General features: G+C 42.6%; 2 long non-coding RNA genes across 2 annotated transcripts in view; one reads left to right on the top strand and one right to left on the bottom strand.

Moving 5' to 3' along the window:
- LOC309514990 overlaps window positions 1–15,654 on the top strand; it is a 32,642-nt gene extending 16,988 nt beyond the window's left edge. Inside the window, exon 3 of the long non-coding RNA XR_014212225.1 lies at window positions 12,993–15,654. This is a non-coding gene — a long non-coding RNA (uncharacterized lncRNA). The remainder of the gene's footprint in view (window positions 1–12,992) is intronic.
- Window positions 1–25,853, bottom strand: part of LOC309514987 — a 265,808-nt gene that overhangs the window by 52,636 nt on the left and 187,319 nt on the right. The gene's annotated exons all lie outside the window — the stretch shown is intronic.

Here is a 25,853-nt window from a genome sequence, read left to right as displayed (position 1 = left end):
ACACAGCACATGGTGTTCATGGGTACTGCCTCTGGTGTGGAAGAAAGCAAGCAACCAAGTGCATCCCAGTAGTTTGCACACACCAAAGGTTCATTTCACACCATACACTGAGTGGTACTGCAAAACAGCAGGAAGCATTAAACCTAGCCAAACACATTTTGTAAAAAAGAAAACTGACATAACAATTTGGGAATGAGTCAAGGCAGCTTTATTCCCTGCTGTCTAACCCAAGCCATGATTTTAGGGAGGGGGGGAGGCTTTCTGTTAGGGGGAGCAGAACCGAGTTATCTGTGATGCAATTGGTCAGTGAGTAAAGTATATGAATGAATGAATTTTTTATTTCGGTCACAGACCAGTTCCAGCGTAAAGTATTTTTATTTATGGTATTTACTTGATTGGGGGAGGGCAGCTGCCCCCCCCCCGGCTATGCCCATGACTCAAGCTTCTTCATCTGTACAGCCTTTTCATATAATCTTTGTTCTAAAAAACCAGGCAGTTGTTACTCATTTGTTTTAGAAGATGCAGATTAGGGCTGTGTTTAATCTTAATGAGCAAACATTTTTACAATGAAAGTAGCATGTGGGACAGAAACACACTTGAAATTCTCTCTTACTCAGCTTCTTCCTAGCCATGTTATCCCAGCCAAATGGGGCTCATGTACTCAATATGACAGCATAATGATGTCACAAAATCATAATGTAGCATTATAGACTTGCCATTTCAGAGAGGACAATGCTTCCTGCCCTTTTTTCTGAAAAGGCAGACCCCATATTGCCAATCTGATGATGATTCCTACGGAACAAATGCAGAGAGAGGGCAAAAAGTATCGCTCTCACTTTGAACAGGGAAATACTTTCACACCCAAAAATGAAGGAAATTTTCACAAAGTATGGACTTTTTTTTTTTTAAAAAGATGATACTCTAACATGGACATCTTTTTTCCAGGTAGTGCTTCTTTTGTGGATATATTCAATTTTTTCTCATCATTCAAACCAAAATATTGTATTGCTAGGAAAATGTGATTTCCTTACCAGCCTGTGCACTGGTTACAGCCAAGTGAGATCTAGGTCTCAGATGCTGGCTGTGCAAGCATGAGCTGCTCTCAACTAAGAGCTCTGGCTTGGCCTAAATATTCAAATGAGCTTACAAAGACATTTTCATTTTGCTGGCACATGGGATGCTCCCTGGGTCTCCCACAAAGGCCTGTTCCCAGACAGTCACTTGATCAGCCCATCAGCTACTCTGCTGTGTCCAGAGATCCCTTAAAATACATGCTGCCACTGCCTACCAACTTATAGAGAGTAGCACAGTTCCCTTTATGTTTTTAATCAAGTACACATACACAGTGCTTTTTTTCTTTAAAAGATGTCTAGGGGTACTCTCATTTTGACTCAAGAAAGCCACCATTTTATAGTGCAAATTGGGGGTGGGGGTGGGGATACAGTAAATGGACAAAAGTACAAAGATTCACAAAATGTTTAGGAGTATGCGTACCCCTGCATCCCCCCAGAAAAAAGCACTGCACATACACAAGGCAAGTGAAGTGAGATATTTACCTCAGAATCCACCCAGATCATAACACAGCTATGAGAGGCAGAGAGAGAAAGAGGGAATGAGATGAGAGACAGAATGAATGCAGGGGTTGTGCCAAATTGATTGCCATCTATGATCTGTGATTGTGACCCCTAAGGCTTTCTCCCATGTTATATGGAGGCCTTTCTTGGAGGTTTCTAAGCAGAGGTTGGATGGCCATCTGTCCTGTATGATCTAGCTGAGATTTCTGCATTGCAAGGGGTTGGACTAGATGAACTTCACAGTCCCTTCCAGCTCTACAGTTTTATAATTCGCTGATTCTTTTATGTGTGCTTACATTCACAACTCTCATCTCATTCCCTCTTTCTCTCTGCGTCTCATAGCTGCTGCACTCTTTTCACTTTGGTACTGTCAACCATTCCTCTACTCATTCTTTTCTGTCACATGGCCTCCTTTCAAACAACCATCTGAATTTGGTGTCCCACAACAAGCAAACAGGATAGTTTTGGTGGAAACATGACAACTGCAATTATGAGACTTATAAACAAACAAGGCATAATAAGAAAAGGATACACACTCAGTCATGGTTGTAACCATAGCAATGAGTTCCACAGGCCCATTTGGTGGGCTCATTTTAAATAACCTCTCTCCTAGATCAAATGGCATCTTCAGATTTAATTAAGTCAGTATAAAAAAACACCCGCTGAACCACTGTCGCAGCTACAATTCCTTTTAAGAAATATGAGGCAATCTTTTTTTCCCCCTCTTGCCAAGCAGCGTGCTGAAACAATATGTCTCAAAACTGTCTGAGTCTTGCCCCTCATTCTGAGTAGCTGTTTCTTCAGAAACAGGAATAAGGTCCTCTTGTAATCCAAAGTTCAAAGAAAAGACAGCACTCTAGGAGTCACAGAACCATTCTTCAAAGTTCTAGCAAGGTTTAAAGAAAGCACCATCAAGACTTCTATGGGGCAAGTTTATTCTTGGGCCAACCCTTAGCACTACCACATTTTCAAAAAAACATGTATGAATGAACATTTGCTATGATGCAAAAATGCAATTAGGTATGACTTGGGAAAACATGGCTAGAAAAGCAGGTTCTGCTTGTCCTGTAAGATTTCATACCTGCTTGCTTTTTTACATACTGATAGCTGAGAAGGCAATTCAAGCAGTGCAATATTGTACATGTCTACTCAGAAGTTTCATTGTTTTCCGTGAAGCTTGCTGTGAGCTAAGTATTATGGGATTCCAACTGAATAGAGTTTCCTCCAACAGTAGCTTTGTTGATGATTGACATTCCTTCTTCAAAGTGCACTGATCACCCACTCACAAACCACATATTTTGGAAGTGGTCCTCATTCTGACCGGAAAGCATTTAGAATAGGCAAAGAGTGGATTCTGTGCACTAGCCCCTTTTTTACTGCTGCACACCACCCCAATCTCTGAGCAGTGTGAGGTTCCAGGTGCTTACCAGGGTTCATGCCTCCTTTGAAATGAAGAATAGTGGAGACTGTAGTGTCTTTATGATATACAGTTACAGATAGGTAGCCGTGTTGGTCTACCATAGTCAAAATAAAAAAAAAATTCTTCCAGTAGCACCTTAAAGACCAACTAAGTTAGTTCTTGGTATGAGCTTTCGTGTGCATGCACACTTCTTCAGATACACAGTGTATCTGTGTATCTGAAGAAGTGTGCATGCACACGAAAGCTCATACCAAGAACTAACTTAGTTGGTCTTTAAGGTGCTACTGGAAGAATTTTTTTTTTATTTTGTTTATGATATACAGTTTATTTACACATATATACAACCTGAGCCTACAATGGAGGGGGGTCACAGCATTAACACCCCGTAAGTATTCTTATTCTGATTATTATTATTATTAATTCAATTTATACACCACCCTATACCTGGAGGTATTGCTTCTCCCATAGCCACAGACTTGGATTCAAGCAGAAATCAGGCATGCCTATAACTCACAGGCTTCAGCCTGCTTCTTCCTCCAGCTTCTAGCTTACACATACACACACCTCAGCTCTGGCTGTTGTCTTTTCTAACTAACTACCTGTGAGTTGAGGGAGGGCAGCCCACCCATTTGCCATATGGCACAAAGCCACTTCCTTTGTTACTTTAACAACCCATATTTAGAGGGCCATTATCAAAAAGCTTGCCTGGCTGTCCTGACAATTTGAATCCTTCCTTAGATGTTAACCCTTGCTGGAGCCAAGAATAAGAAGGGTCTTGGCATACAGCCTACTCTCCCCACCCCCACCCCCAAGTCATAACATTACATTTGCCAGGATTTAAAGAACGGTAGCTTTAAACCCTTGCAACATGAAAATTCCTCTTTAATGAAGTACTTCCTGTTTTCCAGCTACTGTGGCTCATCACAGTAAAACATGAATGTGCTCTAAGTGGTACCTAATGCTTTTGAAAACATCCTCAGCCTGGTCTAGTGTGTACAGAAGAGTGCTTTTAAAATCCTGATTCTGCTCCCAAAATAATTCCGCTTGATTAGCTAATGTCTATAGCATCTGTATGGGGGAAAGGTCATAGCTCAGTGGCAGAGCAACTACTTTGCATCCAGAAGGTCCCAATCCTCGGTATCTCCAGATGGAGCTGGAAAAGACTTCTGCCTCAAACCCCAGAGAGCCACTGTTAGTCACTGTAGAGTTGACCAAGTATCCCCAAACTTGGCCCTCCAGCTGTTTTGGGACTACAGTTCCCATCATCCCTAGCTAACAGGACCAGTGGTCAGGGATGATGGGAATTGTTGTCCCAAAACAGCTGGAGGGCTGAGTTTGGGGGTGCGTGCTGTAGACAATACTGACTCGGTGGACTAGTGGTCTGGCTCAGTATAAGGCACATTCCTGTGTTTCTATCTGTACATTAATGGAAAGGACGCTCTACCCAACACTTTCTCTGCTGGAGGACTAAGATAAGGAATATTCAGACACGCACTGAAATACACAAGGAGGGTCACAATGGGAGGGCGCAGTGGATTAGCACTGCAGATGTGTGCAGCAGCTGCTCCTTCCAACACAGCTCCCCTCACATGTTCATCATCACCCCACACCAGCTCTGCTTTCCATTAATCAAAGTTTGGAATTATTTTCACCAACACAACAGTGGGGAGATTGGTCAGTCTCAGTTCCAGCCAAGGGCATTGCTAAGCACTTACAGGATTTGAAGCACAGGAATCATGGCACAGATTTGCATAAAATTTGCATATGCTCACTTATCTGAACAGATGCCTCTGGGCATATTAAGATGGCAGGTAGCTGCCCAGCTTCTCTATAAGCAAAGTAAATACAAACAACAGTAAGGCTACACTCACACCATACATCTAATGCACTATGGTACCACTTTAGCCAGTCGTGGTTTCCCCAAAGAATTATGGGAGCTGTAGTTAGTTAAGAGTGCTGAGAGTTGTTAGGATACCACTATTCCCTTCCTAAAGTTCCCAGAGTTCCAGTGATTGCTTTAAATGTATGAGGTGAATGTGGCCTAGGTCTTTAAAAAGTGAGGGAAAGCACAGGAGATCTGAGACCTGGCACCAAAGACACGAGACTCACCCCCCCCCACCCCACCCCGGGCTATTCAGTGTGAATGCTGTTGCAGTGGACTTGTAGGGAAGGAACGTATGTGGCTGCCAATTCATGTTGACTGTATAAAATTGTGGACCACGTGAGCCTGTCTTGGGCACTTGATTATGCTCCATGAGCAGATCTTGCAACATGTACTTTCTCCAAAAATTACAGCTAGGTCTGAGGAGGTCTAAGAGGAGAACCAGATGTTTCTGGGTTAGTTTCAGAGTTTAATTTTCCAAATGAGAGGTGCCAGGCCTCAGGCCTGTCTGGAAATCAGGCCCTATGCTGTTCTGAAAGCCGTTACCCATAATTCCTGAGCAGGTGATGCTGGTGACTGTGATTCTCAATGACAAGGGAAAGGCAACTCATGCTCCAAGGCACATTCTCATTACTTTACCTGTTACAGGGCTAAGCATTTGTATGGGAGAACAGTTTCCAGAGCTAGGCTCTGATGAGCTCTGCTGGATTTATTGCCACCAATTCTCCTTTTCCTTTATTTTGAGTTTGAGCAACCTCTCTGTCTCACAAGTGCTTGGATGGGACTAATATGTAGCGACAAGAGTTAAATACCCACACAAAAGCTGCATGGAATCATGCAGTACATAATGCTGCAAACGGCTTCAGGAGGCACAATTTACATTTGCCTCCATAGACTTTTTAAGATTGAAAGCAATCGGTTTCCACCATCTGAATAAAATGCCACTCTGATTCTTGTTTGGTACCCTGTTAGCAACTAGACTTTTTCTGCGAGGCTCTCCCCACAAAGCCCTGCAGCTAAGGACTCAGTGAAGCTTGCTAACATTTTGACTTGGTAGGGCTGCAATTTTTTAAACCTTTTTTTACCACCATAACAGGACTTGTATGGCACTGGCTTAGGAAAGTGTGTCATTAAACATGTATAGGGTCCCATTGTCTCCTCTCTCCCTGGAGCAGTCCAGGCAGTTGCTGCTGCGGCTGTCCCTGGTTTCTGAGCTCCTCACCCCCACGCCAAGGAGAGGTGCCTCCTCACACTGCCCTACAGAGGCCTGGGAAGCACCCCCTGGCCAGCTCCAGAGGGAGGGAAGGAAAGAGGGACAGAGGCCAGTGATTGCCGCAGTACCCCTGACCATCATTCAAGGCACCACAGGGTGTCACGGCACACTGATTGAAAACCACTGGTTTACACCTACACATCCATAGCAAAAAAACCTAAACACAAAACATATTTAAAACATGATGAAAACTTGCTTCCAGTTGTATAGTTTTTCTCCTCCCAAATATCAGTTTAACGATTCATTATCCAAAACATTTTCCCCCCTAAATTAAAAGAAAAAAGTATTCCAGCCAATAGACAAAAATGATTGTGCATTCAAGCTATATCCCCTGTTAGACTTTGCGTCACCTGCTCTACCTCATCCAGCAGCTGCTGCAGCTTTTAATGAATGAATGCAGGGAAATGCTTATTACAGAGTTTGTTGCAACACATACACAAGCCATCCACCATTGCAAAAGCAAAATGATTAAGTGAAAAACAGATATTTATTATAGAAAGAGACTCGCTGTTGCTTGCTTGTTCACTCTCACTAGCAAGGTCACAAAAAAATAGTAAGGTAAACAAATGAACAGCTCCTCAGATTAGGAAATACTCCCTGTTTCTTATCTGGCCTTCAGGGAAACAGCTCAGTGTATGATTCTGATATGCTAATCCTACCACATAAGGTTGTTTCTGAAGCAGCTCTAACTCCTTCCCTATCTGCTATAGTAGTTCTTCTGGACAGGCCTCCTAGCAACAGATGGAGCAAGAGCTTTCCTACTAGGGCTGACTTTTAGGCAGCCCAATCTGTCACTTTTTTTTCTGCTTAGAGACACATGGGCAGGACCTCTTTGCCATAGCTGTACTTTTGGATTAGGATTAGCCGAGTAGTAGAGAGATCTGATCGCCCAGAGAACAGACAATTGAAAGAAATGCTTCTATAAATATAAAATGTATACACTCCTGAGTATTTAGACGTGAGCAATAGTGAATGGAGAGGGGGGGACTCTAGTTGTGTGTCTTTCTCTTACCATAACCAGAACCTCCACATCTCCAGTTTGGAGAAAGGGCACTCAAGCAGGATCATGAATATGCCATTCCTCATTTTGCAAGCTGAACCATGGCAAATATCAAACTAGTTTGCCTGGGAGATTTGTGCTCCACTAGATTCACCTGACCAAGTATGAAGCTGCTGCCACTGAACGTCTGTGAAAATCAGCCCACCAGAACGAAATCTGCCCAAAGTGGAATGACCCAAAATCATGCTTCAGAATGAAAAGCCCAGTCAGAGAAATGGAGGTGTCCAGCTGCAGGTCCACCTCACTGCTGAAAGACCTGGTGTTGCCCTCTGAGCGCCTTTTATGGGGTAGATAAATATTAGTCAAGTCTGATGTGAAATTTAACCACATGCCGACAGTCTGTCAACAACTGTGGATGGAAAAGATGGCCTATATATGTACATATTTTAACTGAGAACACCCTAAGCGGAAAATATATGGGAAAATGTTTTGGCAGTGTCCTCCTATAATATGTCTCTATTTATTTTATTTTGCCTCGGCACTGAACAGCTTGACATTACTTATGCTTAATCATGCTGATGAGAGATAGAATCAAGTGTGCTGGGAGGATGGCATGCAAGCTGTTCCCAGCCTGGGTGTTGCAATAAACACAGAATACTGGCTCCAGCCCCACTCCCCTTTCCACTATACTTTTAGTGCATGCGGCAATTAAAACAGCATATTGCATGTGCCTCTTAATTACGGCAGAGGAGCCCCAGGCCTCTGTCTCTGCTACACAGAGTCTTTGCTGGATGGGTCTGCAATTATTTTTGGTCCCTTGTCAGTTCTCACTCTGCGACAGAGGAAAAGATGGATTTGCAGGAGTGTAAAAATCAGATGTGTTCATGCAAAAGAAACACTCAGTTAGGTAGGTTTATAAAGGCCCTTAGATCAGAGTGAACAACTATATATATTCAAAAACTATCAGTGAAATATTACTGAATCTAGATATTAAGGTGAGTGCTCCTCAAGCTGTTGTCCCTGTGCCATTTGTATTCAGTTACATGCTTGTGAATTATATTGTTGCACCATTCTGTAGTTTAGCCATCCAGCTGTTATCATGGCAGAATGATTATAGCATGCACACCACCCCAATCTCTGAATGGTGCAAGATTCCAGGGGTTCCAGGTGCTTATCTGGGGTTCAGTTTCCTCAGAATGAGGGACAGTGCAGACGGTGATGTCATTATGATATATGGTTTATTTACACATATATACAGCCTAAGCCTACAAATGAGGGGGGGGGCGGGGTTTCACAACATTAACACCCAAAGAGGGTCTTGCTTCTCCCATAGCCACAGCCTTGGGTTCCATCGGAAATCAAGCATGGTTCTGTTTCCCAGCTGCTCAGCCTGCAGCCTTGCAACTCCCAACTCTGCCCTTTTGTCTTTCTAATTCCCATCTGCACAGAGCCACTTCCTTGGTTACTTTAATGGTCCATATTTAGGCTATTACCTCACCAGGAAGCTAGCCTGGCTATTCCAGGAATTGAATCTATGCTGGATCCAGGAATTAGAAGGGGGCTCAGACACGCTGTACATCTTACTCCTCCCTCAGCTCATAACAATATGTTCAGTACATGGATGCATCTTCCTTTGTTGGCGCTCACAGCTGTATTCAAAGACAAAATCCCAGATGGCGTTTCAGGCAATATAGCTTCCAAGGGCATTTAAGAAATGTAAAGATTTGGTTGTGTTTCTTCAGTACATCTGCTGCCATCAAGACAGAGCTTGAGTGAAGAGCAGGTGAGAAGTCATTTCCATGACAGTGCTGTCTTGAGTACATAATAGAAGAGACGCCTAGTTAGATCAGCTCAAAGGTTTGTTTAGTCCAGGTTTTTCTTTCGCAGTGTCCAATTCCAAATGTGTGTGGGAAGCCCACAAGCAATATATCTTGCTGTTTTTCTTTTAATTCTTATCATTCTCTTATTTTTCTGTTTATATTATTGTTGTTAGCTGTTCTGAGCATCAGAGAAGAACTGACGACTACAATAACATGAACCACATGGGCTTCCGGGGTGGCGCCATTGGTAATGGCGGATTCCCTCTGATCCGGAGGGACTGGCTCCACGGAAAACGGGTCTGTTCCGCTACGGCGAAGCGGGGACGCTTTAAAAAAATCACAGGCGGATGAAGCCTGTGACCATGGGACTCTGCGGGCACCTTTCACGCCCCCCCCAATTCATAAAGGAACCCAATTACGGGCTCTGGTGCGAAGAGGGGCTAGTGGCGCGGTGCTGAGAGTCAACTGCTTCTTCCGTGGAGCGAAGCCGCACAGCCGTTGCCAGAGAGCACTACCTTTTTCCTGGGACAATTTGGCTACAAAAACAACTACCCGTGAGCAGATCAAATTTGGACAATTGGACTTTAAACAATGATCTGTGAGTAGAACGGAAGATTGGATTAAGAAATTCCTTTTAATTTGGCACTGAAGCAGGAAGGTCTAAACAGGAAGTCAGCCTTCCGTTTCTTGTAGATAGATTAAAGCAAAGACATGGCAAACTAGAGTTTAGAAAATCATTTCTAAAGGATCAACTTTCATCATCTAAAACTACTGAACCCCCTTCGGAAGCAGGAGAAGAGGGGGGATTTTATCCGGACTGTTTAAACCTGCAGAAGAGAGTGTAAAGAAAAGTAATTTTCCACCGTCTTGAACCTGGGAGTGGGGTGTCAGGACAGACGCTTTTTGGGAAGTTCATTGACTATAGACAAATGTTTTTGACAGACAGTTAAAAGAAGAGAAACATAGTGATTCCATTGGTCTCTTTTGCATTTTAAAGGAACAAATATTGACAAAATATCTGAAAAAGGAAACTTTGTTGTTAGATCTGCTGTTAAAAAAAAAGAAAAAAAGAAAAGAGATTGATACAAATAGAAGTTCTTCCCCTAGAGGGAGCTTGTGATACTGTTATTAAATTTGAACTGGGGAGCTTCGCAGCTGCAAACAGATTAAGATCGTGGGAACAGACTTCTGACCTTGCATAACAATGTATTCAGAGGCTCTGGTGCATGCTTTCTGCAAGACAAGTGCTTTATTGGAACAGTTACATGAGAAGACGGATATGATGACTGTTGCGATTAGAAATTTTGGACAGGTAGTGGGTATCTATATAGAGCCCACCCAGGAATCAACTCAGGAGTGTGCTCTGACAGATCAGATGAGGGAGGAGGTTGTTGCTGGACCTCGGGTGGCAGAGATGGAGGGAGCTGTGGCCCAGCAGGAACATGAGTTGTTGGATCTGACAAATGAACTTGGAAAAAGCCAGATTTGGAGAGATAGAGTTTTGTTTGGTTTGGAGATTGGGGTCTGGATAGACCCCCCTATGCAGGGATGTTTTGACTTTTCAAGTCTGGCAATGGGCCGTGAGGAGTTTGGGGTTGTGGGGGTCCTCAACACTGGAGGGACCTTGAAACATGCTTTTAAATACCACATGGAGTTCAGTGTGGACTATGGAAAAGGGGCTGATCTGCCAAGAAGGGACAAAAATACTGTCAAGTTGGAGTTTCCACGAGTGAAAGGACCAGGAGACAAAGTAAAGTACAGGTATAAATATGAAGAAGATCTGCGGAAGGGACATAGAAGAGACTTAAGGGCCTCGGACATAAGATTACCAGGTTAATGAACTAGAAGGATGGGACAGAAAGGACTGACAAAACCCGGGACCAGGAGGAAGAGACGTTGGATGAAGATTGGAAGAAAGTTTTAAAAAATTTTTATTTAGGATTGTTTTGTAAAATTAATGAGTATTAGAAAAATGTTGGAATGAAATTATTTGGCTTTAGCAGAAATGTTAAAAAGAACTATGCAAGAATATGTTATGGTTATGAGAAATTGGTATAAATAAGATTTAAGTTTTAAGTTTTAGGGTTTTTTATAGTAAGATCAGGTTAAAATAGATTAAGGTAATTTAATGACAGAATATTATGAAAAATGGGAAGGATTTGCTGTGATAATTAATAACTAGAATACAAAAAAGGGAGGTGCGAGGAGGTCGATGAAATAAGGTAAGGACAGTTAAGGATTTGAGAATATTGGATCTATTTTTAAATTTTTGTGGTTTACTTTTGTTTTTTGATTGTGATGTGTTATGTGTTTTGGTTTTGCTTTTTGCTTTTGATTTTTATTGATTTGTATTGTTTGATTGCTGTTTGTTTTTCCCTTGTTTTTTTTCTTCTTTCTCTTCTTGTTTGTTCTGTAATTTGAAAATGCTTAATAAATATCATTTTTTTAAAAAATAACATGAACCATATGACTAGGATATTTAATACAGTTATATCCCACTTTTACTCCATGGAGCTGAAGAGGTTATTCATTTCCCTGTGTTCTATCTTCACAACAACCCTATAATAAATTATAATAATAATAAATAATAATATTTTTTTTATTTATATCCCGCCCTCCCCAGCCAAAGCTGGGCTCAGGGCGGCTAACAACAATAAAATGAAGTAGGATAGGCTGAAAGTGTGTGATTGACCCAGGTTTTCTGGCTAATTGAGGGTTTGAACTCTGGTTTCCTAAGTCCTAGTCTGGTCCTCTAATAAAATAATAATAATAATAATAATAATAATAATAATAATAATAATAATAATAATAATAATAATATATTTATACCCTGCCCATCTGGCTGGATTTCCCCAGCCACTCTGGCCAGCTTCCAACAAAATATTAAAATACAATAGTCTATTAAACATTAAAAGCTTCCCTAAACAGGACTGCCTTCAGATGTCTTCTAAAAGTCTGGTAGTTGTTTTTCTCTTTGACATCTGGTGGGAGGGCGTTCCACAGGGCGGGTGCCACTACTGAGAAGGCCCTCTGCCTGGTTCCCTGTAACTTGGCTTCTCGCAGTGAGGGAACCGCCAGAAGGCCCTTGGCGCTGGACCTCAGTGTCCAGGCTGAACGATGGGGGTGGAGACACTCCTTCAGGTATACTGGACCGAGGCCGTTTAGGGCTTTAAAGGTCAGCACCAACACTTTGGATTGTGCTCAGAAACGTACTAACCACTCTACATCATGATGGCTAAAAGAAAGGAGGAAATAATTTCCGCTTAGACTGTGTTCTTACCTAGTGAAACACATTGAAGCTGTTTTGTTGCCAGAATAGCCAAAATAACTTGATTGAAATTGTGCTTTCCTTCCCCACTGTGCATAAGGGGTCTGGACTGATGCTAGCTAAACTGAAGGTAATTAATCACAACACTTCCTACAGCTGCAGTCCCTCCATCGCCCTTTAGTCCTCTGTCAGGCAACTGCTTGCAGTAATCATTGGGTATGGTTGAACTGTCACAAATCATTTGGATGCTGCATTGTTTCTGGCAGAAGTGTGGGGGCTGTCTAGCTAATAAGCAATACAGATACTTCCCTTGTTATCTCTGACTCTTTTTAAACTGATCCATTCAGTGTAAGTGTGATCATACGCATCTGCTCGCGTACACACACATACAGTACAGTATGCTGTACAGTTTCAGAGGGAGTCAGATTGCATTGGTGTTAAAATGAAGCCTTTGATGTACCCCAGTGTTGACCTATGAAGTCATAGGCCAATGGATTTCTTGCTTGCTATTCACTGCCATGTCTGCCTTGCTTTAGGTAATGCCTTAGGAAAATGGTATAACTCTAGTCATTGAGCATCTCCTTTGCTCACTCATAACTGGATATGTAATACATGCTATATTCGAACAGTCCAGTAATTCATCAAGTCAAAATCCTAGCTGAGAGATCATTATCACATTCCAAATATTTTACCATCTTCCTCCCTTTCCTCCCTTCCCTTCCTCATGACAACCTTGTAGTGTTCCCATTTTGCAGTGGCTTCCTGACCCCTCCTGGTTACACTACACTATGAATACATATGAAGAAGGAGGAGGAGGAGGAGGAGGAGGAGGAGGAGGAGGAGGAGGAGGGCTCTTTCTACCAATCAGGGCAATAGCCACTGCAGCAGCAGTACTGGGAAGTGACTGGATAAACTGGTCCATGCAAGGAAACATTTCATTGTTGTCAACACCTCAGACTCATTCCTGTAGCATGAAGAAATTGATTGCAGGCAAAGTTGATACCAGCTCTGTGCCTTATACATGGCCCCCATGGATGGAGCTACTGGTGTGGGAGTTCGGCTCTGAGGCCAGGTGCCTGGGCCAGATAGCTTATCTCCTCTGCTGAGAGGTACTTCAGCTAGTGTTCCTTTTACTGTCTCCTCATAGCAACTGGAAGTAATGTAATCTTAAGGTAGCTAAGGGGTAAAAAATATGGTCATTTTCAAAACATAGAAATGCACTTTTTCTCCACCACATGAATTTATGCATCCCATACAGAAAATGCGAAATTTACATGCATGTGACGTGTCAGTTGAGGCCCACAATGTAAGAATTAAAGAGAACAAACCGCATCGTGGAATGCTAAATGTGCAGTTCATAACCTAAACCCGTCCTGGAGCAGATACAAATACTAAGCAGCTGATAGGGCATTCAGAAACAGAACAATACTCAATCACATCAGAAACAATGCTATCTTGTATGGAGAGAAGGCCTGAGAAAACTAGCAGGTATGATTCCAAGGGGAAGTAGATGCTCCTCCAGTTTCAATCATAGTATATTAGATTTCTTATACTGTATAACATTTGAAGCATATAAGCATTTAAATCCTTGCTTTCCTAATTATACTCTGTTTTGTTAATTTGTCACCCCTTTGCTTTTCTAAGCTAGTCTTTATGGAGCTGCCCTGGAAACTGGTCATAACTAAACATTTCCCCCCAATTACAGTTGCTCAAAGCAATGTAGAAAATCAGAGCATGGGAAAGTAAAACTGGAATAAATTAAGTTTTCACCTTTGTGAATGGAGTAACATGCTCTCGCTCATTCTGTGAACAGGTTTTTTTAAAAAACGTGTCAGTGGTTTGTTTGTAAAACAGCTCCCTATGAACCACATTGAAACTGTTAGCTGTTTAGAAAAAAAGAGAGTATTGTGTCGTTATTCTCCTTCCCTGTAGACAATGGAGATCTTGAATGCATGTGAAATATTTCACTGCAACCTAAGTACTAGATCTACTGTGTCAGTTCTGTATCCCCTCCAGCTTACGAGTATCTAAATGCCAGCTATGGAAAAAAAGAAACTGGTGTCCACAGGAGTCAGATCTGACAGGCTGCCTTTCTGTAACTCGTTCCTGGCCTACAGCCACACTTCCATTGGCTCAAGTCTTCTGATTCAATATCATATAAGCTAAGCAGAATCGGCCTGAGCACTGTTATGAGTTTAGACTGTTTACATTACTGTCAATAGGCAACCAGCCAGGGAGTTTAACAAAAGAACAGTAATGTTCCTTGAAGGCTGGAAGGCTTTCTCCAACTTTTGGGGAGGTGACACTCTTTAGCTAGGGGGAGGGGGCAAAGAAACAGTTTGGAACCACTGTTTCCATTATAATTTAGAGACGGGGTGGGGTGGGGGGACAGAGAGATAAATATTTTAGTTGGACTTAGCTACAGGGAGTTTAGATCAGTACTATGTCAGAGTCAGTCTTACCATTAAGCAGGGTTAGACAGCTCCCCTCCGGTGGCAGGATTTGGGGAACTATTAAGCAGCGAGTTGCCAATTGTTCACCCATCTGTTCTTACATTTTTACCACAATCACAGGTTCCATTTTTGGCTGTTTTTTGGTACTCGGTATTAAAATTGTATTCAGAGTGTTTTGGCTTTTGTGCACATTTGATTTGGGTTTCTGGACAAGATGGCTTTCTTTCTGTCTGAGTTTAAATTACAGCATTCCTAAGTGAACATTCGGGTAGAAACTAGCTAAACAAAACGTTCACAATCCCAAACGATTGTAATTTTGCTTGATAAAAAGTGTGATGTTACTCAGCTGTCATGGAAAAAGGGAGACATATTCTCTCAAGGAAGAACTTCTGTTGCATGGAAATTGCAATTACCCAACAGAAATATACAAAATGGTGGGGGAAATGCCATTCCCCCTCTGCCAGTTAATGGGCTCATTGTGACCATTTGTGCAGCTTGAAGTGTGGTTGCAAAGACATCACAGCCACCTTGTGGCTAATGCTATGACACCACAGAGACAAGCAATACAACTTGGCAGCCACACCCAAACTTCTCACCAAAACAGTAATTAAAATGACTGGCTACTCAAGAAATTTTTAAATAACGTCTTGAAGAGATGCCTGAAAGTCCAAAGTGAGGATGCAATTTCTGTTTCCCAGCCTAGTCAGGACAGAAATCCAGCGCCCCACTCAGGAGAATGACCATGAAACCCCCAAATAAGGCCACACTAGCTTACCACATTTTGAAGTAATTGATATAATACATATTACCATCTAAAAAGAGAGAGGTGGGCATTACCATCTGAAGGGAATGGAGGCATAAGTTCAGAGTCTGAAATGATCTAACTGCTCTACTGCCTCAGCCTATGGGTTATTGTTGCTGTTTGCATGTTGACTTATTTTTTATTTATATATTTTACAAATGCAGCATGGGGGTAACTGTGTTTGGCAAAAAAAATCCCAATCAAAATAAAAACCTGAGGTTTAAAAGTGGTTTTAAGGATACAATAAACTGTGTATTTTGAACTGGCTATTGAAGACCATCTTGGCAGCCTTCTGAGGGCTCAACCCCTCTACCTTCCTTAGACTCATAGGAGCCAATGCCTAGAAGAAGAAGAGTTTGGATTTGATATCCCGCTTTATCACTACCCGAAGGAGTCTCAAAGTGGCTAACATTCTCCTTTCCCTTCCTCCCCCACAACAAACACTCTGTGAGGTGAGTGGGGCTGAGAGACTTCAGAGAAGTGTGACTAGCCCTAGGTCACCCAGCAGCTGCATGTGGAGGAGCGGGGACGCGAACCCGGTTCACCAGATTACGAGTCTACCACTCTTAACCACTACACCACACTGGCTCTCTTTGGCTTCCCCAATAAAATACTTGAGAGGGCTGGGACCTCACAAAGTTGATGGGCATTGCCAGCTAAATGGTGTGTGATTGATTATGCAGGGCAGAGCTTACCTGCCCCCCTATTTTACTCAAGCTGGTGCCTCTGCTTAGAGTTATTGTCAGGGCATGCCTACAGGTTGGTTAAGTTGGCCCCCTCCAAGGGCCCAGGCCCAGTGGGGCTCAAAAATCACAAAAGAAAGATGAAGAGAGCTGTGATTGCCAAGGACACAAGGGACTGGAGCGCCACCAATACAACTCTTTGCCAAAGGTGCGAGGGAGCCAAGGTATGACTCTGGTGAGATTTTATGCCCCCTCGGCTGGTGCCCCTCAACTGGCACACACGCCTCTAGCTTCCAGTGCACATAGTTAATGCACCTATAACACATGGTGATTATAGTATTTCTTTCCAGATGCTTTGATTAAAAAGAGAGAGAATTACTCTAAGTATTGTTACTCTTTCCATTTTGATAACAAATTAAACTGTAGAAACCATTCAGTACACTAATCTACCCTTTTGTTGCTTCCTTCAAGTTACTCTCAGATTTGCAAGTTGCTAAATACACGAACTCAATACCTTTGACTTGGATATTGTTTGTGATGAGGGCTCAGTTCAGAAAAATGTTGTTTTGAAATGTAAAAGCTCTCAGGCATTCATAGCAAATCCACATCCTCCACTCCCTCCTCACCCATTATTCTGCCACCAAGTTCTCTTTCCATTTCAGCCAGACAGCCACAAAGATGCACCGAAAGCCCATCTATTTCACTGGAAATGAAATAATGTTGCTGGCAAAGCATTCTCTTAAGGAAAATTCATGGGGTGTTTAATTGGACCAAAAGTCTGCCCATCTGTACTGTTGAGGATACATAGGGGCCCCAGACACACACACAGAGGATTCAGGTAACTGCCAGAGACCAGGAATGTAAACAGAAAATTGCTCAACACATCCTAGTCTCTCCTTGTTGATACTACCCATAGCTTTCTCTCTGGTGAGGAACGAAAGGATAGCCCTGCCTCCTTTCCTTGAAACTTCTTGTCTGCTAGGGGGAAAGTGAAGTTGATTCTCATATACAAATACGTGTGGGTGTGGGCTACTTCGATCGAATCTGAATGTGGATGTGGGGAGCGGATTAATAGCTAAATAATGCTCAGATGTGGACACGCCCAAACCATGGTTCATATGTCTCTTATCAGCCTGTGTGGGCTGATGTGACAAGAAACACAAAAGGAAATGAAAAGCAGTGTGCATTTCCCTTCACTGAAGCAGGAGACGGACCCCCTGGTGTAGCAGCCAGTGTCTCATAATGAAAAAGTGGTAAGGAAATGACTGCATGAAAGAAGTGGTGACATTGGAAGACTTGCTTGCCAGCTACCCCCTTTCCTTTACTTATTGACAAAGCATCAGCAGCAGAGAGCTTGTGGACTTCTCCAGATGAGCTGTTTATTGCGCATTCATTCTGATTTGCTTGTACAGAACTTACAGGGAGGTTATACGTATGACGCCTGCTCTTTATTGAGCTTTTCCTCTGATTTGTTGGTGTGGAAGCTATACAACAATGAGCATTCATCTTGATTTCATCCTGAATTGTGTGTGCAGAAGTCATAAATCATCCTGTCATCCTAATTGCAAAAAAACCCCATTTTAATTTTTATTTTTTTTTACAAAAATCAGCAAGTGGATTTGCTGCACCAGGGTGCTTTAATCCACTTTAATTGCACAAACCTACATTCCCTAAGGGACGCGGGTGGTGCTGTGGGTTACACCACAGAGCCCAGGACTTGATGATCAGAAGGTCGGCGGTTCAAATCCCTGCGATGGGGTGAGCGCCTGTTGCTCAGTCCCTGCTCCTGCCAACCTAGCAGTTTGAAAGCATGTCAAAGTGCAAGTAGATAAATAGGTACCACTCCAGCGGGAAGGTAAACAACGTTTCTGTGCGCTGCTCTGATTTGCCAGAAGCGGCTTAGTCATGCTGGCCACATGACCTGGAAGCTGTATGCCGGCTCCCTCGGTCAATAAAGCGAGATGAGCGCCGCAACCCCAGAGTCGGTCACGACTGGACCGAATGGTCTGGGGTCCCTTTACCTTTACATTCCTTAAACCTAAAATGGTGTCAGTCTGGAGCAGACAGTGCCTTTTCATTTTTCGAGCTCCTTGTATTTGATTGGGATATGAGCCAATTTGTTTCCACTTTTGAGAGATCAGTTCATTTCTAGGTCACCCTGAGGATAGCCACGGGAGTATTCATCCATTCATCAATCTCTATATAGCAGTGAGGTTGCCTTCTTGAATGGATCATCCGTTCTTTTTGCTTCGAGGCACCCAGAGGAACCAGACCAGGAAACATCTTGTTTGCCCTAACTATTACATCAGAGCTGTACCACAGTTAGTTTTTGCAGTTTCCTTTGGGAGCTTGGAACATCAAGTCTGCAGAAATGTTTTCAGAGTAACTCATGAGGAAAACACTAGAGCCTGTGACCTTTCAAGGGGAGGATATCCTGATTAATTTAGAAGTAGGCTAGGACCTTCCTAATTCCACTTCCTCGGGAGTTTGATTGTTTTAAAATTCCTTCTCTGTGCAGAAGAAGTTTCTTGTCCATGAAAAGTCCCAGCAGGCACCTTGCCATGGCCTATGATGTCATCTCCGTAAGAAAAGAGAATAAATGCTTGGAAAATAATGCTATGCATGGGAGCAGGAGAGAATGGAGTGAGGCAAGTTACTCACACATACATATGCACTCTCCTCCTTAGAGATGAATTGTCATGAGCCCTGAATTTACCAGTTATCTGGACACAGAGTCAGAAGCTGCAGGAACACCAGATGAGGTGCTGGATCAGATTCAGGGCTCAGAGCTGACTGCTGAAGATAAGAGACCATTGTGTCCTAGGCTGTTGGACAGGAGCACCCAGAGGAACCTCCCAGACCACCCCAGCCTATAGGACCAGAGCCCAGACCCACATGGGCACTTTCCCCTAAGCCAGTAATGGCCAAACCTGGCCCTCCAGCTGTTATGGGACTACAATTCCCATAATCCCTAACCACTGGTCCTGTTAGCTAGGGATGATGGGAGTTGTAGTCCCAAAACAGCTACAGGACCAAGTCTGGCCATCACTGCCCTAAGCCCAAGGAACCAAATGCCTCCCGCCACTCATCAGTCTAGTGGAAGCCCACCAGAAGGCAATGGAATGTAGCAGGAGTGCCTGTCTTCAGGCCAGAGAGCTGGCCCTTTAAGGTCCTGAAGTTCTCTACAAGTGGGTGGGTGGGTGGGTGGGTGGGAGCCTGGAGGAGGTTGCCTGGAGATAAGGCCTTAAAAGTCCTCAGTCAGTTCCCAACCTTTGATGGAGCAAGTTGCTCACTCAGAGTTACATACCCTCCAACATTTTTCTGATGGAAATAGGGACGTCCTGTTCCATAATGATAATTTTACTATAACCCACACATATTACTGGGGTTGCCCCAACACTCTGGGCAGCTTCCAACATATATAAAAACAAAATAAAACATTAAACATTAACAAAACTTCCCTGTACAGAATTACCTTCAGACGGCTTGAGGGTTGGATAACTCCATACCCTCCAACATTTCTCCCATGAAAATAGGGATATCCTAAGGAAAAGCCAGGAATTCCAGTATCAAATCAGAAACTGGATGGCTTCTTTAAACCAGGGACGTCCCTGGAAAATAGAGACACTTGGAGGTTCTGGAGTTATCTATGATCTGGCAACCTTTGACCAGCCTCACTGCTTTCTCCGTGGGATCTGTCATTGGACCAGAACATGATATGAATTATTGTAACACAGAAGGGTTTCACTGATAGGCTGTATTCAGTAGCTGCATTCAGGAATTCTTCAAAAGCAAGTGGTAAGGGGTGGAGCCAGTGGGGATATTGTGGGTGATGGTGGTGTACATAGTCCCACTCCCTCTGTGCTTTTTTTTTTAAAAAAACAAGCTATATTTTTATTCTTTTGTAGGTACAAAGAATGAAATATTTACAGCTATTGGGAGAAATTTCAACACAGAATCTCACCCAAAACATACGAGCCAATGTTCTAAAGTTAGTGTTGTTGTTGTTTTTGAGTAGATCCCATAAGCCTAGCATTTGCCCACCTTTGATTTAGAATGGTAAGTACAAGAATTAGAATGGAATTAGAATGGTCAGTATGTCTGAAAAATGAGATTAGTAAAATATGTATTGATTGCTCAAACAAGTAAGCCATGCCATATACTAGAGGGGGGTATTATTATTTTTTAAAAACATATTATAGGATCACTGGTTAGTCTGAGTGTTAAGAAAATTCCCGTATGTGAGATAAGGAAGGTTTCAGTTGGATCTGAGATGTAGAAACAACACATGTTAACTGAGGTTCTCCAAAAGGAAATAGTATAACTTAATCACAGAGCAATACTGTTCCACATCCTGTTCTTGTCGCTTTTACCTTTGCTTTCTTACAACCCTTTTCACATTTAGACTACAGTCTCTATGGGAAGTGACAGCCTCCCACTCTCTTATTTTGTAAAGCTCAGAACTGATGCTTAAATTTAAAGATGTTTCTGTAAAACACAAGAAATGCAAGGAAAAGTCTGCTTCTGATTATGGCTTGTCGCCCAGTCATCGGTCTACAGTGGGGCTGCCAGTTTTACCTACTTTTTCACGAACAGAAAAAATGTCAACAGCATCCTTAAAAACAAAACAAAAATAGACCTCCCTAGCCAACACGTTCTGTCTGCATCCTGCAGCCAACAGCTAGAGGACTGTTGTTTAAAAACAAACTTGTCTTCAGGTAAGAAACACTCCTTACTTTCTTCCGACTCCAAAATTAAATCACTTGGCTGCTGCACTCATGGGATTAGATCAGAGCAAACACAAGGTTCTCTTTATAACATGTTTAGGTTCCTAATACCACTGTGTCAAGCCCATATAGACTAATGCACAGCTTCTGTTACCTTCTTTCTGCTTGTGTTACTGTAATTGGACTGGTGGCATTAGATATGGTGTGTTATGTGGCTTATAGAGGCACCCTGGGTGCTGTCCTTTACCTAGAAAGAACGTATTATATTATGGCTAGTGCTTCAGTCTGTAATCATTCTAAATGGTAAATTAATAAACAAAAGTTATAATTGATTTTTTTTTTAATCAGCAAAGAGTTAAAGGCACAATTGCCAATTGTGAGACTCTTTTGGTTCCCATAATAAAAGCAAATACATTAAAAGTGGCCTTCCAATAGTGAGAGGTAGATTTTGTAAGTTACCTTTCACCTTCTTCAGTATTCCAGAAACACACCTATATTGAGAGTTATTTAAATTTAATTGAATTAGGCTGCAATCCTGTGCCCACGTCCTTCTGAGTAGATATGTGTAGGATTTCAGGGTTAATTCACTTTAAAGGTAATGGTCAACTAAGCACTTTTAAAATAGTTGACAGACTTATGTCACAACAGACAGCATGAGGCTGTTGCACAATGTTCAGGGGTGTGTGTGTGTGTGTGTGTGTGTGTGCGTGATTTCTACTGTCACAACCATTTCCTGTTGGAATCGTGGTAAGTTTCCTTGAAGCATTTTATACAGCTTACCCAGAATGTATTCTAGTTCCGGATGTCCCTATCAAAAGGCAACACTACGAGATGAAGTCATTGTGCAATTAAAGGGGTGTGGTACAATCTTGCAGTGGGGATGGCTGTATGGCTGTTTTCTGCTTCTCAAAAATATTCAGGATATATCTGTGCTCCAGTACTGGGGGAGCTGAAGTGCACAACCTTCAAATAACTAAATAAAATAAAAGAACAAAAAGTCCCAAAGGGATAGCTTTAATAAGGAAGAGACGTAGCACCTTAAAGACCAACACATTCATTGCAACACAAACATTTATGGACTCGAATCTACTTCCTCACATGCAAGGAGATGGCTCTGGATGTACAGCAGAGCACACATGCACTGGAAGAGTAAAGAAATGCTGAGTGTCTAATTGAAATAAAATCAGTTATAAAAGGGTTTTTTTAATGCCACAAGCATTGGGCTAGGCAAGGGGATTGTGTAACATTTCACCATTTACATGCAACAATTACTTGCTTGCTTTTATTTTTTATGCTGCCTTTCTTCCTGTGTGAGCCCAGGGGGTCATACAACATAACAAAATACAATGCATATAGAAATGTTAAAAATCTAAGCATGCAGTGCTAAAGCCCTCGGCATGTACAACTAGAAAACCCAGAGCTGCTTCAGTTCTGTATCAACATTCACATCTCAAAAGCCTGGGCAACAAAATATATATTCAGTTGATGTCTGAAGGTCATGACCATGAGAGAACAACTACACTTCCAAAGGGGAAAAGTTCCACAACCAGGGTGCTGCCACAGAGAAAGGCCTGTCCAAACCACTCCATGGGACACCCTCTTTTGAACATATTCTCTGTTTCATTAGCAAATCAGTTCTGCTGCAGAACCACATCTGGGCTGGTTGTGTTGTGAAACTACCGGTTGTTGATGGGAAGATGGAACATCTGACACAAAGATCAAATCTCAGAAACCATAGTAAAGGCTTCAAAGAGCTCACCAAGTTTATTCAAAACTGTGATTTCAGACTGTGCAAGTGGTATTGGTTGCTACACTTTCCTTTTCCGTCTCTTGACTCTGCAGCTGCGACTTGCAGACCTGCCCCAAATGGCCATCTTTTACCAAGAGAGCAACACAGACGTGGGGAGGGTGGGAAGTCACCTGCAGCTCCAGTGAAGTTCTCTGACGTGGAAACAACCATCTTGTTTGATGATCTCAATATATCAGAGGATATGCATTTTCCCAGGTACAAAATATAGTGGATCTGATGCTGGGATCTGGTGGATCTGGTGCTGGGAAAGTGCAACACACCGAGAACTGATGTCTGGACAGTGTACAGTTGGTAACAGCTGCATGTTTTTTATTACTAAAATAGTAGCGACTATGAGCACAAACATAGCTTTCCTTTGTGTATGATTTGGGTATTCATAGTACAGAAGTGGGAGTGGAAGGAGCTGATGACGGTGATGGGCAGCCCTGCCTAGAAAACACATTACACTAACTGGTGGAAGTGTGCCAGCACTAAGTTGGGAGGCATTATTTGCTTAGTCAAGGGACTGGACTTGCATCCGTTGCCAGACCGCAAATAGGCTTCCACTCAGCATACGTCCAGCTTTGTATCCTGCTTACTAGGGCCACACCCTGACTAGAGCACTGCACGATATGCAGCCATCTAGGGATCAGGCAATAAAAAGGAAACGAAAACTGAGCTCTGCGCTATACTTTGCACTGTTATTGAACTGTAATCCCTTGGTGAAAAGGCACAGGTCTGCTTGAAGTTTTTAATGGCACAGCAGAAAAGCAAAACCTGTAAGAAATGCATTGGCTTGCTTGTTGAAAGAAAGACTGGATAATGCTTTTGTCGTGTGGCAAGCACGTAGGTGAATACCCCAGGCTGGCATCAGAACTGGGTCAAGGCCACCCCTTCTGTCAGAATTCATGAGGATTCAGTCAATTACCATGGCCATGTAGGAATCACAACACATACAGAGACACAGTCGCTAGCTTGGGGCAACCAAGGTGGAGAGAAGCTGGAGGTTGGGAGAAGAGTTAGAGGCCAGGTAAGGCTGGGCAGTCGGGACAGGCAGAGAGGAATCCAGCCAGACATACACACTGGTCTGTTATTAGACTACACAGCTGTGGCCGAAATCATTTTCATCTCTGCTCTAATGTACTTTTTTATTCTTTTCATGATTTTTGTGCTATTATTTGGCTGGCGTTTTATTGGATTTGTGATTTTATATAGTTTTGTCACCCAGAGAGCCTTGGTTGTGGGGCATCTAATAAATGTAATAAATAAAAATGACCGAAAAGACAACCAAAGACAGTTAGACATATCCTCAGCTGAATAAAATCAAGAGGTTTCTATGGGACTGGGGGTGGGGTGGGGGGCTTGCCACAGCTCCCAGTTTGGCCCATGAGGGCACCATAAGACGTTAGGTGTGGGGCAGGCACAGCCACAGCTACAAAGGAACAATCGGATTTTTAGCTGAACAGGACAGGAAGTCGAAAGCCACAGCGGACTAAGGAAGATAAGTTGCCACATGCTATGGCCTTGAGGCAGCAGAACTGCCAATTTCTAGGGATCATTCACTTCTCTAGTCTCCACAGCTTTTGTGTTACTCCTGAATACTCAGCAAACCGTAGTTTATCCCTCACAAAACTATAACTTCCAGCACCTGTAAAAACTAAGCTCTCAGTATTCTCTGAGGGGCGGGGGGGGGGGGAGTAATGTGCTTTAAATGTACGGTGTGTGTATCACATTGCAATTTGAGACGAGTAGAAGCAAATGCAAGAAAATAAAAGGCCTCCCATAAAAATGATGGTGTCACAAAGAGATGATGCAAAAGTAATGATTCGATATTAATCTTGCAAATCAATTTTCTTTATTGGACTCGATAATGGAATCACACCACATGATACACCAACCGATCGCTGCCTTTAAAACAAAAACAAAACACTATAACTTTTCTTTCTTTATCAAAACACCCAAGCAGCTATGTTATGCCCATTCCCATTATTATTATTATTATTATTATTATTATTATTATTATTATTAGCTTTAATTCCCAGCTTTTTTGTGGCAAGCTTATGTTTTCATGTGAAATCCCTCTGTCCTTCAGTGGAAAACATCAAATTACAGTGCCACGTTGAGGATTATTTAAACAACCCCAGTAAGTAGGTCACTCGGTAATTTACTCTTGGTTTATTAGGGTGCTGCAGAAGGAAAGAAGTGTGTTGCGGCTGTATTTGTTAGAGAACAGCTGGAGCTATGTGGCTGGAAGTGGGAGCACAGCAGCGCCCCAGGCTAGGAAAACATGTTGTTTTGTCAAGATAGGACTTGAAGGAGAGTATGGGAAAGTCTTCTCTCTCCCCCACTCCACCCTCAACCTCATAACTGTATGCAATGAACAGTTAAGGTTGGAGCTCTTTCCTTTGCAAGAGCTGCTGAGATAAGGCATTGCCTGGAAGGATGCTATGAACAACGCTTTAAAATCCCAGTGATAAAATGGAGGACTCATTTGAGCTTGAACTTGATTGCCTTAAGTACTGAGGGAGCTGTTTATGATTCAATCAAAAGAAATCTGAATTCCCCCCCTCCCCTTAAGGAAAAGACTCCTCATTAAGTCGCAGTTTTCACATACATAAAAATGGTACGATTAACTCCTCCTTGTTAAACCAGAATGTTCTCCTGGGGCCAGACCTTGGGAACCTCTGCTTGTGAAATAATCTCCAATTTCCTAGTTTTCCCACTGGGGATTCTTTCTGGTTCTCAGCTGTACTGTAGGAATTTTAAAGAGGCAGGCTATCGATTTAGGAGCACTGTGTGACATAAGCAAGGCACCACTGCAAGATGGATTGTGTGCCAACGGGGATGGCTGCTATGTGGCACATGAAAAGACAATTAAAGAAAAATAAAAGTGTTTCCCAGAAACTATCAGAAGGAAGGGAAACAACACAAATTCTCCCCTGCTCCGATCTTAGAAAAATGAGCAAGTCAAGACATGTCTGAATGGTCAGAAGTGTTGTCTTGCATGTTGTGTTCTCAAGCTTTTATTTCCTTTTATTCCTTCTCCAGTCAGTTTTCTTTGTGTGACCTAGTGTTGGGACCCTTTTCTTTAAACTCATGACACCATGATGGATGTTTTGCCAGGAGTAGGCTTTTTATTCTTTCAACCACCAGCCTTATCAG

Source organism: Podarcis vaucheri (genome assembly GCF_965113315.1).
Source record: "Podarcis vaucheri genome assembly, chromosome: 1".
Taxonomy (NCBI): domain Eukaryota; kingdom Metazoa; phylum Chordata; class Lepidosauria; order Squamata; family Lacertidae; genus Podarcis; species Podarcis vaucheri.
The sequence above is the reverse complement of the archived record's forward strand: the minus strand, read 5'-3'. Positions and strand labels throughout refer to the sequence as shown.